This window comes from Parasteatoda tepidariorum, chromosome 1, assembly GCF_043381705.1.
Source record: "Parasteatoda tepidariorum isolate YZ-2023 chromosome 1, CAS_Ptep_4.0, whole genome shotgun sequence".
NCBI classification, from domain to species: Eukaryota; Metazoa; Arthropoda; class Arachnida; order Araneae; family Theridiidae; genus Parasteatoda; species Parasteatoda tepidariorum.
This window is the reverse complement of record NC_092204.1, coordinates 29,731,983-29,746,721: the sequence shown is the minus strand read 5'-3', so window position 1 is coordinate 29,746,721 and position 14,739 is coordinate 29,731,983. Positions and strand designations below refer to the sequence as shown.

Genomic DNA, 14,739 nt, shown 5'->3' with positions numbered 1-14,739 from the left:
TTTTCTGATAATTATAAAATTACAAATCCAGTTTGTTGCGTTACTTCTTAACAATTTTAAAATTAATTATACAATAATATTTAAATCCTTTTTATTTTTTCACTGGCCGCAATTTTTACTCATTATATTTGTGCAAAAATTAAAATTATACAAAAATACTAAGATTGAAATGTATTCGAACATAAGGTTAGAGCATATTAAGAAAAACTTGTTTAAATTACGCCAAATATATTTTTCCTAGATTGCACCTGGGAAATGAAAATTTGTGCAACTTTTTTACTGTCAATAATGTCTAAAATGTTTTTATGGACGTAACACAATGCTACATGGTTTAACCTCTTTTGGGTCATTGTTGATCTTAAATACATTTTTAATTTTCTTAAGGCACTGAAGCTTCTTTCGGCTTCACAAGACGAAGCAGTGCAAACTAAAAGGATTCTTACCAAATTTTCAACACTTTTAAATAAACATCTAACTTCTTTGATTGTTGAAGAGAGTGCTTTTTTCGCATCATCGCAAGCAATTGACTTTAAAGTTTTTATGGAAAAGTTGGAGCTCAATTTTTAAGGCATCTACGTCAATTTCTGGATAACAATTTAAGCTTTCCGATTTTTCGAACTTAAGCAGAACATTTTCCAACAAAATTTGTTTTTTTACACCTGGTTGATCTAAAATACGATTTTTTAACCCACTTATCGCTGTATCAACCATGTGATAAAATTGTTGGCGATAATATTCTTCGCACGAATTATATCCGTGTGAAGGAGTAGGTCCACTATATCTCTTAGGTGGGTTTTTTTTTTGCCTTGGAAGTGATACTTCTTCCAGATCATTTTGTTGAATTGCTGCTCAACATTCTTCAAAATGGACCTTGTGCCATTAAATCTTACATTCAATTCAATTCAATTCATTCTTCAAAAACTTTTTAAAAGTTTTCTTCAGATCTCAGATCTGACAATCCTTGAATCATGACTTCAATAGATTTACATAGACTCGACAAAGTGTTTTTTTTTTACCTTGAAATAATTTATTGATTGTCTCCAGCATTTCGATTATTTTTTTCCCCATTATCAGTCTTAAATATGTCGTTCCATTTAGGAAAGTGTTCAGTAGGCCACTTGCCCCATCATAATTTTTCGATGTCAGCTCTTCCAAGGTTTTTAAGATTATGTCATACTTTTTAAGAGCTTCGTTGATTTGAGAATGCCTGTAAATCCATCGCGTAGGGCACAACTTCTTTGGAAGAATCACAAACATTTTTCATAATTAAATTGCAACAATGGGCACCGCAGTGAATATAATCAGCAAGAGGTTGTTTTGCGATTAAGATGCTTTGGACATCCTTTTTATTTCCTCTCATATTTGCTGCTCCGTCATAGGTTTGCCCTCTCAATCCTTCTAAGGGAAGTTGAAGTTTCAATAGGACATCCGTTATTAGTGATGCAATGTCTTCTCCAGTTGTTGCCGGGGTCTTATAAAATCCTATAAATGTTTCTTGTGGTTTTAAATTGTCATCTATCCACCTTATGCAAATGCTTTCTTGCTCAACCCCTGAAATATCTCTCGTTCCATCACAAATTACGGAAATTGACTTCATTTTCCCGATGAGAGTAAGACTTATTTCCCTGCCAAATATTTCAAGGATTTCGTTTTGAATATCCGGATGGGTGTAATTTTTTTCTCTTTTTAACCATTGTTTTAGATTTTGCCTATATTCACTGCGAAGTCTCAATAGTTCCATAAAGTTTCCTTCCTACCACACTTAACGATTTCTTTCTGCTTATTAGAAGCATTTCTCAAGAGATGATTTGTGCACGCAATTTTTTCGACCGCGATAGTATCATATGGCCGAGAATCTAAAATCTTATAGAAGTTGCTGTCCCCGTCTCCAATGAATTTTGAATAAATTAATCCTTCATTTGAATGCTATTATTAAACCCTTCAACTAAAATGTCCGATTCCATGGCTGAAGAGCTCCCAGACCAATTTTTATAACAAATATGTTTCACAGGTGATACTTGCTTGGTAGTTGCTCGAGAGCATATGCAGCAATATTTGGTTCTCACTCCAAGAAAAGAACTTTTCCAGCAGCTTGTCCAACAATAGAGGCCTATAATATAATGAAAAATAAAAAATAATTAAAAAAACACAACTTTTAATAAACATTAGTAATTTTTATATACTAATTAAAACGTTTTAAAAATCAACGGAATTCAGGGCCTGATCATCGGCTAGGCCCAATACGCATGGGCCTAGGGCCCACAATGTCTGCGGGACTTCAAAAATTAGTAAAAAGTCCTCAATATTACTATATTTTTTAAATATTGAAAAAAAAAACAGTTTTTCTCAAAAAAATTTCTTTTTTTTAATTCTTTAGAGCTTGATTACCCAAATCTTTCCCTTCTAATGAATTATTATACAATTTTCTAACTGTGCCCTCCATTTTTAATTTAGTTATAATTACTAATTGCTCCTTTTCCCAATCTGCTAATTTAGCAGTAGTTTCAAGAACCTGAAAATACTCATCATAATTATCACTAGTTAGATTGGGGACAATTGACAATAGAAATGGGGATTTTAATCATTCTGCCATACTTAATTGCTTATGTTTTCTATAAAATAATATACAAATAACAGTATCTATAAATACTACCACATAACCAAATATTAATTAAAAGTGTCTGCCGATCCCACCAGAAATATATATGGTGATGTTCAGATAAAAGGAATACCTTTTTGCTTCTTTCTTTTTGCAGAAGTATGAGGCGCAAGGGTCGTGGCATCCAAAAATATGCATAGGTAAAATGTCTTCTTTTAACGCACGGATTCTATTGTTTTCGGGTACATTTTGTTCGTTTTTTCTGAATCGAACGGCCATGGTAACTGCTGTCCGAAATCTAAGTATTCTATCGTCGAGCAACTTCCTTAGTGTGTGGTGCCCGTATTTACCACACTTAACGACTTCTTTCAGCTTATTAGAAGCATTTCTCAAGAGATGATTTGTGCACTCAATTTTTTCGACGGTGACAGTGTGATATGGCCGAGAATCTAAAATCTTCTTATAGAAATTTCTGTCCCGTTCTCCAATGAATTTTGAATGAATTAATATATGCATTTGAATGCTATTATTAAACCCTTAGTAGGGGAAAATTGAGCGTTCAACCCCACTTTTTTTACTATGGGATGAGCGTTCAACCCCACTTTTTTTTTACTATGGGATGAGCGTTCAACCCCACTTTGGGTCGATGTCCTCTTTTACTCTAGTTCTATGGGATGAGCGTTCAACCCCACTTCGGATCGATGACCTCTTTTACTATANCACGATTTTATGTATGAAGGATTTGTTAGATGATATTCATCATCCTAACATTTTCGCATTTCTGCGAGCTATTGGTATTTTATATTGTATATAGAAGGTTTTATCTGATTTTATTCACTCCTATTTATTATCCATTCACCGTTTTACCTTATATAAATACACCTTTTATTGGATTTTAGTGACTTTTAAATATATTCATCTCGTTATTGACGGTTTTATTACCTTTATGTATTTTATAGAAAAAGAAATGTTCTTTTTCTACATTTACATTTTCAGCTGCATTAACGAACTGTTTGGCGCAGCATGTCCTCTTTTGGATCTTGTGCCATTAAACTCTACAGACAATCAATCAATCAGTCCGATTCCATGGCTGAAGAGCTCCCAGACCTATTTTTATAATAAATATGTTTCACAGGTGATACTTGCTTGGTAGTTGCTCGAGAGCATATGCAGCAATATTTGGTTCTCACTCCAAGAAAAAGAACTTTTCCTGCATGTTGTCCAACAATAGAAGCCTATAATACATTGAAAAATAAAAAATAATTAAAAAGAACACAACTTTTAAGAATCATTAGTAATTTTTATATACTAATTAAAACGTTTTAAAAATCAACGGAATTCAGGGCCTGATCATCGGCTGGCCCAATACGCATGGGCCTGGGACCCACAATGTCTGCGGAGCTTCAAAAATTAGTGAGAAGTCTAAATATTACTATGTCTTTTATATTCTTAGTAAAAATATTACTATTTCTTTTAAATATTGAAAAAAAAAGTTTTTCTCAAAAAAAATTCTATTTTTTTTAAATTCTTTAAAGCTTCATTACCCAAATCTTTCCCTTCTAATGAATTATTATACAATTTTCTAACTGCGCCCTTCATTTTTAATTTAGTTATAATTACTAATTGCTCCTTTTCCCAATCTGCTAAGTTAGCAGTAGTTTCAAGAGCCTGAAAATACTCATTATAATTATCACTAGTTAGATTGGGGACAATAGAAATGGGGATTTCAATCCTTTTGCCATACTTAATTGCTTATGTTCTCTATAAAATAATATACAAATAACAGTATCTATAAATACTTCCACATAACCAAATATTAATTAGAAGTGTCTGGCGATCCTGGTCACGGCACCAGAAATATATGTGGTGATGTTCAGATAAAAGGAAAATCTTTTATCTTCTTTCTTTTTGCTGAAGTATGAATCGCGAAGGGTCGTGGCACCCAAAAATATGTATAGGTAAAATGTCTTCTTTTAAAGCACGGATTCTGTTGTTTTCGGGTACATTTTGTTCGTTTTTTCTGAATCGAACGGCCATGGTAAATGCTGTCCGAAATCTAAGTATTCTATCATCGAGCAACTTCCTTAGTGTGTGATGCCCGTATTTACCACACTTAACGATTTCTTTCAGCATATTAGAAGTATTTCTCAAGAGATGATTTGTGCACTCAATTTTTTCGACGGTGACAGTGTGATATGGCCGAGAATCTAAAATCTTCTTATAGAAATTTCTGTCCCCGTCTCCAATGAATTTTGAATAAATTAATCCATGCATTTGAATGCTATTATTAAACCTTTCAACTAAAATGTCCGATTCCATAGCTGAAGAGCTCCCAGACCAATTTTTATAATAAATATATTTCACAGGTGATACTTGCTTGGTTGCTCGAGAGCATATGCAGTAATATTTGGTTCTCACTCCAAGAAAAAGAACTTTTCCTGCAGCTTGTCCAACAATAGAAGCCTGTAATATAATGAAAAATTAAAAAATAATTCAAAAAACACAACTTTTAAGAAACATTAGTAATTTATATATACTAATTAAAACGTTCTAAAAATCAACGGAATTCAGGGCCTGATCATTGGCTAGGCCCAATACGCATGGGCCTAGGGCCCACAATTTCTGCGGGGCTTCAAAAATTCCTCGATATTACTATTTCTTTTAAATATTGAAAATAATAGTTTTTCTCAAAAAAATGTCTTATTTTCAAATTTCTTTATATTGTAATACGACCAAACTCAGGTAAACATTGCACTAATAAAATTCGAAAGTAAGGTGGGCTAGATTTGTGTTCGTTTAGCTTATCAATAATTACAGATTAATGACATAGCAAAAATCCATGACAGTTCTTGCTTGTGGACACCAATTGTCTTTACCTATTTTTTATTTGTGCATAACTTTCTTTCTTTTTTTATATTCTGCTTTTTTATATATTTAGTAATACTATTTAAGATCAAATTTTAAAGCAGTAATGTGCATCAGATATTACTACAGAACACGATTTTGAAATTCTCATATCTAAATAAATTATTATTCAAATGTGTTTTTCATTTTCCATCAGTAGATACAATTTTAGCTCTTTTGGATATTTAGCTCTTTTGGATTGGTGTTGAAATGTATTTTTCTATATAAATTANTTCTTCGAAGCAGGAGCACAGACCAATTTTTATAACAAATATGTTTCACATGTGATACTTGCTTGGTAATTGCTCGAGAGCATATGCAGCAATATTTGGTTCTCACTCCAAGAAAAAGAACTTTTCTTGCAGCTTGTCGAAGCAATTGAAGCCTATAATATATAATGAAAAATAAAAAATAATTCGAAAAACACAACTTTTAAGAAACATTAGTAATTTTTATATACTAATTAAAACGTTTTAAAAATCAACGGAATTCAGGGCCTGATCATCGGCTAGGCCCCACATTGTCTGCGGGACTTCAAAAATTAGTAAAAAGTTCTCAATATTACTATTTCTATTAAATATTGAAAAAAAAAACAGTTTTTCTACAAAAAATGTCTTATTTTAAAATTTCAAATTTCTTTACATTGTGATACGACCAAACTCAGGTAAACATTGCACTAATAAAATTCGAAAGTAAGGTGGGCTAGCTTTGTGTTCGTTTAGCTTATCAATAATTACAGATTAATGACATAGCAAAAATCCATGACAGTTCTTGCTTGTGGTCACCAATTGTCCTTACCTATTTTTTATTTGTGCATAACTTTCTTTCTTTTTTTATATATTTAGTAATACTATTTAAGATCAAATTTTAAAGCAGTAATGTGAATCAGATATTACTACAGAACACGATTTTGAAATTCTCATATCTAAATAAATTATTATTTAAATGTGTTTTTAATTTTCTATTAGTAGATACAATTTTAACTCTTTTGGAAATTTTTTATCTGTTGAAATGTATTTTTCAATATAAATTATAATTAGTAGAGGAAAAGGTGTAAATATGGGCACCCTCTTTTGTTACTTTCAATTTGAAAAATTGTTGATTTTTGTCTTTCATTAACAACTATTACAAGTTTCCTAAATGCGAGAAGGCAAAACAATGATAAACTTCAATTATTTCAAAAACGACGATTTTCAAAAATCTTTTAAAAAGCACCAGAAAAAATGGGGTGTAAATATGGGCCCTCTTCAAAAAAGTCACCAAAAATAGTTTAAAAACAGGATAAAACAATACAAAATGGTAGAGAATTTATTTATTACAGGAAAAATAATTATTTACAGAAATCGCAAACATAACTGGCTCTTTCAGCCCCGGCACATAACACATCTCACCCACACTTTTCCCCGAGTGTCTTCAGAGAACTTTCCATCACAAAAAATGCAAGTTGCATCGCTTGAGTCTGGTTTATCCCCACCGTTGACATCTAGATTGGTATCATCATCACTGTCCATAAGGGAAGGGTCATCGTAGTCTGATGAGTCCAATGATGAATCGTATCGTTGCGTGGGTCGAATTTTCTTTTTTTGAAGGCCTTGCGTCCCACCCCTGCCCCCTGGCCGGTCTCTTACACCGGGAAAACTCATGGACGTCTTCTTGAGAGCACTTTTGTCAAGCGACTTGGTCAACTGATCCTTGTATGGTGTTCCGGTGATGAGGCTGGACATTATTGCTTTGCGTCCACGAGTAGTGGTTCTCTTCTGAAGGTTGGGAAGAGGAGATATGTCGAACGGAAAAATTGCACTTGAAGCTCCCGGGGAACATTGCGGTATTTCAGCTGCCTTATCAATTGACAAGCAACATTTTCCACTATGGAGCAACTTTTTCCTGCATCCAACTCAGCAGCTATAAAGTCAGCGTCAGAGGAGATGTAGCGGTTCATAGGGTATATTCCAGTTACTTTGAACCCGTTTATTGCTATCTCAGCCGTTTTAGTACGAATGTAGGCTTGGGTAAAATTCTCCACAACATCATAAGGTGTGAGAGGACGCCCACATTCTTTTGCAACCATACTCTCACTGTCTCGTTGTAGTACGTTTTCAGAGGCCCCATAAAAGTCCTATCTAGGGGCTGCAATTTGTGGGTGGAGGAAGGGAGATGATTGTCACATGGTTACTCTGGCCAAGTCAATCACATCTGGATTTCGAACGTGGCTTTAATGACAATCTAAGATCAACATTTCATCTATGCGTCTTCACATTTTTTTTGTTATTCATTAAAATCACTTTTTAATCTTTTTCTATTTAGTTTCTAAGGTGACTTCTTATTGCCACACTTTTTAACCCTTTAACGGGCCCTTTATTTCTAGTAAAGGTAAATTAAAGTATTTTTGGAATTGAAATTGTTTTAAGTGATTTCAAAATTTTAGGTTTTACTCTNACATGACCTATTAGGAACTTACTGACTTTTATTTTTCTTTATTTATAAAATAAATTCCTTAAATGCTACAAATTTCAAAAGGAATTATGTATTTTATAACTTTTATACGTTTTTTAAAAGTGACAAATGGTTACCAATTTTATTCAAACTCACTTCAAGAAAGCTGAAGTTATTGAAAAATAGAAACCTAAATTAAAAGTGGTAAAACGTGGTGGTAAGTATACTTACCACAGCCTTCAAAAGGGTTAACTTAAATTAATCTTGATACTGTAGCGATTCCCTTCTAGAAAATCTATTTTTAGATCAAACCCCCAAATTGTGCCTCTTCAGCCTACCCTGAGACGCCGGGATTAAGGATTTTTATATTCATTCCAGAGAGTATCCCGTCAGTGAGCAGTCGCACAAAACTTGTTAAGTTTCAATAAATTTATGTTAAGTTTTAGAATCGTCATCCTTGCTCTTTTCACACATTGGAGTCCTCATAATATACGAGGCGTGTTTTTTAAGTAAGTACCGTTTTGCTGTACCGCCGCCGCAGCGTTGCGGTCGGCGTTCTGCGCATGCGCACTGGATACCTACATCTATTGCCCACGCACTGACGCCATTGCAGTCTGATTCTTCCTTGTTTACGTTGTTTACTGAGTGTTTAAGATGCCTCCGATAATCGTGAGTCCCGCCGACTGTGAACTAAGGGCTGTTATAAGATTTCTTAGTGCTAAAGGCCTAAAACCGATCGATATTCATCGTGAGATCTGTGCAGTTTATGGACAAAACATTATGAGTGATGGAATGGTAAGAAAGTGGGTGAGAGCATTTAAAGAAGGCCGCACAAATGTGCATGATGAACAACGGAGTGGGCGTTCTTCAGTCGTTAATGAAAGTTTGGTGCAGGAAGTGGACAATAAGGTGAGAGAGAACAGACGCTTTACGATTTCCTCCTTGTGTTTTGACTTTTCTAATGTTTCTCGTAGTGTTTTGTACAGCATTGTGACCGAGCACTTGAATTACCGAAAATTGTGCTCACGTTGGGTACCAAAAATGTTGACGGATGTGCACAAAACCAACCGTTTAGGCAGTGCATTGACTTTCCTTGAACGGTACCACAACGACGGTGATGATTTCTTAAGCCAAATTGTTACGGGTGATGAAACATGGGTGGCCTACGTCACACCAGAAACAAAGCAACAGTCCATGGAATGGCGGCATTCAGATTCACCCAGAAAATTAAAGTTTAAGCAAACGATTTCTGCTCGGAAAGTCATGTGCACAGTTTTTTGGGACAGAAAAGGAGTATTGCTTGTGGAATTTCTGCCGCGTAATGAGACAATAAATGCAGTAGCTTATTGTGAAACATTGAACAATCTGCGCCGCTCAATCCAGAACAAAAGACGTGGCAAGTTGAGGAAGGGCATCGTTTTGCTGCATGACAATGCCCGTCCGCATGTGGCTAATCAGACCAAAGATCTCATCACATCTTTTCAATGGGAAACTCTAGGTCATCCTGTGTACAGCCCTGATCTAGCCCCCAGTGACTACCATCTGTTCCTGCACTTGAAAAAACACCTGGGTGGTCAGTGTCTTCAAGACGATGACGAAGTCAAAACAGTTGTGATGCAGTGGTTAAGAAGTCAGGCGGCAGACTTCTATGAGGAGGGTATTCAAAAACTGGAACAACGTTATGACAAGTGCCTCAATGTTGAAGGAAATTATGTAGAAAAGTAGATTAAGGTACAGGCTTTCATGTAAAAATAAAAGTATTAAGATATCTTTGCACGTCTTTTTCTAATTTCAAAACGGTACTTACTTAAAAAACAAGCCTCGTATATAAATTGATCAATCAACATCTTGATAAAATTAGACAATTCTTAGGGTGAGCAGTTTAGCCCCTATGCCTTCGCATCCTAGCTACCAGGTTTAGTTGCCCCACATTCATATTTGAGATATTTTCAGAATATGAATGTGGAAAATTCAGGTAAGAATCGTAAAACAGACATTCAAGAAAGAAACCATTTCCCCAATTTTCTTCCCTTCATAAGGTGACTTTTTATAATTCAGGACCTACATCTACATGCTTCAATAATATAATATTTCACAAAAGTAAAATTTACAATTATTACTACATTAACCGGAGCACTACACTCATCGGAGGTGTCCATTTATAGGTCAGAGCTCCTATCCATACTTATAAGAAGATCTCTTTTAATAATAAAAATTCAAAACAGTTAATCGCACTAGGCACAGTTAATAGCACTATATTAAAAAAATAAAATTTTATATTAAGGTATATAAAAATGATTTTTTTACTAATCCAGTATCAAAGGTCATTCATCCAAATTATTTGTGCAGTGTATTTAAAAATAGTTCATAATACTTAGTTAAGCCTTATGCGTCTCAATGGATGGCCGTTGACTCCTGCGTCACTGGATTATATGTAATCGTAAATTTATACTTGTGATATGCTTTCTACTGGCTTCGTGTTACACAAGTCGTTCTATAAAATCGGTTTAGTCATACAACTCACCGAAAATCAGTTTTATAAATATTTAATGTTTTGATTTTTAAATGAAATTATCTAGTTACGGAGGTTTAATTATAATTTCTTTATACTTACCAGAAAGTAAAAAGAGAAGAAACATTCCAGTGGTAAGAACAACTTTAAAGAAACTGAAATTCATTTTGAAAGATTTGCTTGTCTTGATTTATTTTTGAGTCATTTATATACGAGGGTGTTTCGAAAAGTAAAGATACACCGTACGCCAGAGGAAAAGAAAAGTTTTGGCGAGCAAGTTGGCAACACAGGTATAGCATAGTAATTCAGCATTTCAACCTTGAACCGTTAGCTTTCTCCTCGCGGTCGTTCAGCATTTCAACGTTGATTCTGATTGGAGTAGGTCGTGTTTAAAATGGTTGCGGCGATTCAGATTCCCGCCAAATGCGAAGTGCGCTACGTCATACGTTTTCTTCATGCAAAAGGTCAGAGACCAGCGGATATTCACAAAGAAATTGTTTCTGTTTATGGGAACGTTATGAATAGACAAATGGAGTCCGCTTGCTTCATNACATAATTTAATCAAGTGAAAACAGCATAAAAATTACAAATAAACACACAAAAAAAAATTTCAAACTCCAGCGGAAAAGAACATATAATAGAAGAAGAGCTCGCCGAAAATCAGTTTTATAAATATTTAATATTTTGATTTTTAAATGAAATAGTCTAGTTACGAAGGTTTAATCATAATTTCTTTATACATACCAGAAAGTAAAAGGAGAAGAAACATTCCAGTGGTAAGAACAACTTTAAAGAAACTGAAATTCATTTTGAAAGGTTTGCTTGTCTTGATTTATTTTCGCACTAGTATCGAGTCATTTATATACAAAACTCATGTAACGAAACTTAATATGAATTTCACGTTTTAAGCTTATACATTATTCCCTTTTAATGAAGCGAGACATCTTAACATTATTTCATGATCTTTAAATCATGATCCTTCTAGAAAAAGGTGATTTTGAACTGTTAATTAGAATAAAAAATATGGAGTGATTTTGATATGAAGTATGATAAGGTTATGGAGTACCTAGCGAAATGTTTACTGAGAACGATAGAAAAAAGTTACTTGATACTTAATTTATTTCTTGCTATACATTACGTGATGGAGGATTTAAAGATTTTCAGCTGTTTAAACAATACTGGTGATAGTACAAAATTATTCTTGATTTTCATCTGGATCTAAATGGCTTTGAATTTTAGTCGAATAATATTGGTTTTCTTAATCAAAGTGAAGTATAGGCCCATATTAATCAAGTTTTATACCTCATGTATGATTCATAAAATATATTATATAAGCCTGATTGTATTTGTTTTATGTGCCGGTAGAATAGATATGTGTGGTTCATAATAAAGTGAAAAATAAAAATTTGAAGTTTTTATAAAATAATTTTACGCAATATTGACAATCATTGAGTGTGTGTGTTCCTTAAAGTAATTTTTAGAAGGATTATCTATCATAGGGAAGAATTGTCTACGTTTGAGAAAGAGGGGAGAAAGCGTAACTCGTTGTGGTTTGAAACAATTATAACAAACACTTGAAATCTAACAACAAAAAAATTAATAGAATAACATTATTTAATTACTGACCAGTTTTGGGCCAGCTTTGTCACTTTTTAAAATTATCTAGTGCAACATATGAACTTTAATGATAACCGATTTGAATGCATGCCACAACTGTATTTAAATATTCCGATTCTTCTGTCACTCATCTAGTCCTATCGACATAATTAGCTTCAAGCAATATATTAACCAAATTTACTTCATACTGGCCATTGTACACCGGAAGTACATTGATTTAAATTTTAATTATATATTCTGTAGCACCTCAAGGTATTCTTCAGAAAGGAAAAACTACGATTGGAGGTACTTTTTTCCCAGTAGCTGAAAGGTTGGTCAAAACTGTTGTTCTTTCTTTTTCATTCCAAGGAACTATAGAAAATAATTCCATATAATTTTTAGGGCAAAAGATTAAATTGGGTCACCAACGAACTGCCGCCCTGACGAATTGTGCGCAATGAATTGTCCCACAACGAATTGTGCCCGACGAATTGACACAGCACCGTGAATTTGTTATTAAAATGTTCAGTACAACATATGCTAAAATTACCATACCATGGATAATGAAAATTACCATATTATGGGTAACAGTGAGGACGTAGATGATTTCATTACTAGGATTAGTTCATGATTTTCAAGGGTGAATCATAAATGTTATGAAAATAATCCCATTTATCTTTTCCATCACTCTTTATTCGTTTTATTATTAAGCTATTATTTTTAATCCTGTTTGTAAATCTTCACCGAAATTTTAAGAACTCATTTTAATCTAATTTTGTGTAGTATTAATTTAATTGTAAATGAGTTGTTCAATTGTAAACATAGTTATACCTTTTTTAGATTTGCTCATTTAAAGTGAAAATAATTACTTTAACTGTAGTTATATGCAATAACTTTTATACTTTTAAATTACATCTTAATTAAAAATAAAAAAATAAAGAAATTTATTTAACAGAAAGAACTTTCCCCACAGAGGTCATTTTTACCGTAAAATCGTTATTGTTTCTAAAAGAGTTTATCAGTCAATCCTGAGTCAAATTTGTATTTATTTAAAATATATTAAAAATTATTTATTGTATTTATTTAATAATTATTTTCATTTGTATTTATTTAAAATTTTGAAGTTTCTTAACTAGCTTTGCAAATAAATGACTGGTGTATTAAAGAAGAAAGAAGAACACCATAAAATTTTTGTCGGCAATCAAATCAGTTTTTATTATTTTAATTTTATCTTCCTCAATCATGTTTCTTCAGGTTTTCATGATGTTCTCGTTGAAATATTATTTAATGGATCCCTAATTACACACTTCTTTTACTCTTGACAATAATTTAAAAAATATATACTACGGTACGGACAGTACGAATACGATATACAAAATTTGAACTCATCCATATCGTTAAAGAGTAAAAGGACTCGTGTGATGAGATATGAACTGAAATAATGTTTGTGTATGGAATGTAGCTAGTGAAACATATTTATAATGTAAATTATAGTTTATGTATGAGCTGTTCAAATGACGTATTTGCATGTACTTGATGATGATTTACGATAAAAGTATTGCTGTAAAAAACACATTCCTTATGATGTCAATAAAGATATTTCAAAGTAAAATTTGTTTTTGCCATTTAAACTCGGCAGCTGGAATCTCACAAAAAGAGCGCACACTTCTTTTTTTTATTTTTTAACACAGTCAATTTTTTATGTTCGCAAAGGGGACGGTCGATCGCTAATAATTGTGATGGCTTAATGGACGACGAAAAAAATTGGTCTTTAGGAGTTTCAGTGTTACCCTAACTCTATGCAGTTACGTATTGAGTAGTTTCTATAAAACTTCTAAATCGAAGAAGAAAAGGAAAGCAATCCTTTTTCTAGATACATCATCTTTTAAAACTTCTAAATGTCTATTAATGCGTACTAACGAAGCATTCTTAATGCATGTCTCAACTCTTAAGATTTCACAAGACTGCACTTTATTACTAAAAGGATTGATTAAAAATCTTCACAGAACTTTAAAAGCCTGTACGCTAGACAGGATTTCTACTTTCAATGCTTTTAAGAATTCGGTCATCTTTGAAGGAAAACTTGTACTACTGTAGCAAAACTTGTATATAGAACATCACTAAGACTTCCCAGAAAATTTCTTGCGCAACAAGAAAAACAACATACATCAGAATTAAATTCGCACTTCAAAAAGTTCATAGAAAAACTAAAGTAAATGCAATCAGTCCAATCATTCACAACGTCCAGTATTTATTCATAAAGATTTGGAAAATTGGAGTCACATATTTGTTCACATCGACAAAATTAAACCAGCTTTACGTTTTCCTTATAAAGGACCATGCGTTATCAAAAACTATTACTAAAATTTTATATATTATCCATTAAAGGTCAAGACGTGAATATGTCTAAAAAAATTATTATTTTTGTCGAAACTATTTATAGAAACTTTACAACTAAACTTTTAGATAAGTCTCACGAAACATAATTATTTTCTTTTTCTATTTTAATCTTCTCATTTTTTGATGCATTTGGTTCTACTGAAAATCCTCATCTGAAACTAAATAGTCTGCATCCGTTAATCAACTAAAGAAATACACTTGACATTTAACAATGTACTCTTTTAAATTCACTTAGTAACCAGACCAACTCACACACGCACAAACGTTTTTCAGAGAAAACTTGCTGCGCATTGAA

General features: G+C 32.9%; 1 long non-coding RNA gene across 1 annotated transcript in view; it reads right to left on the bottom strand.

The window, feature by feature from the left end:
• Nucleotides 1-11,501, bottom strand: part of LOC122269654 (uncharacterized) — a 16,273-nt gene extending 4,772 nt beyond the window's left edge. Inside the window, exon 1 of the long non-coding RNA XR_011636293.1 lies at nucleotides 11,193-11,501. This is a non-coding gene — a long non-coding RNA (uncharacterized lncRNA). The remainder of the gene's footprint in view (nucleotides 1-11,192) is intronic.
• Nucleotides 11,502-14,739: the final 3,238 nt, after the last annotated feature.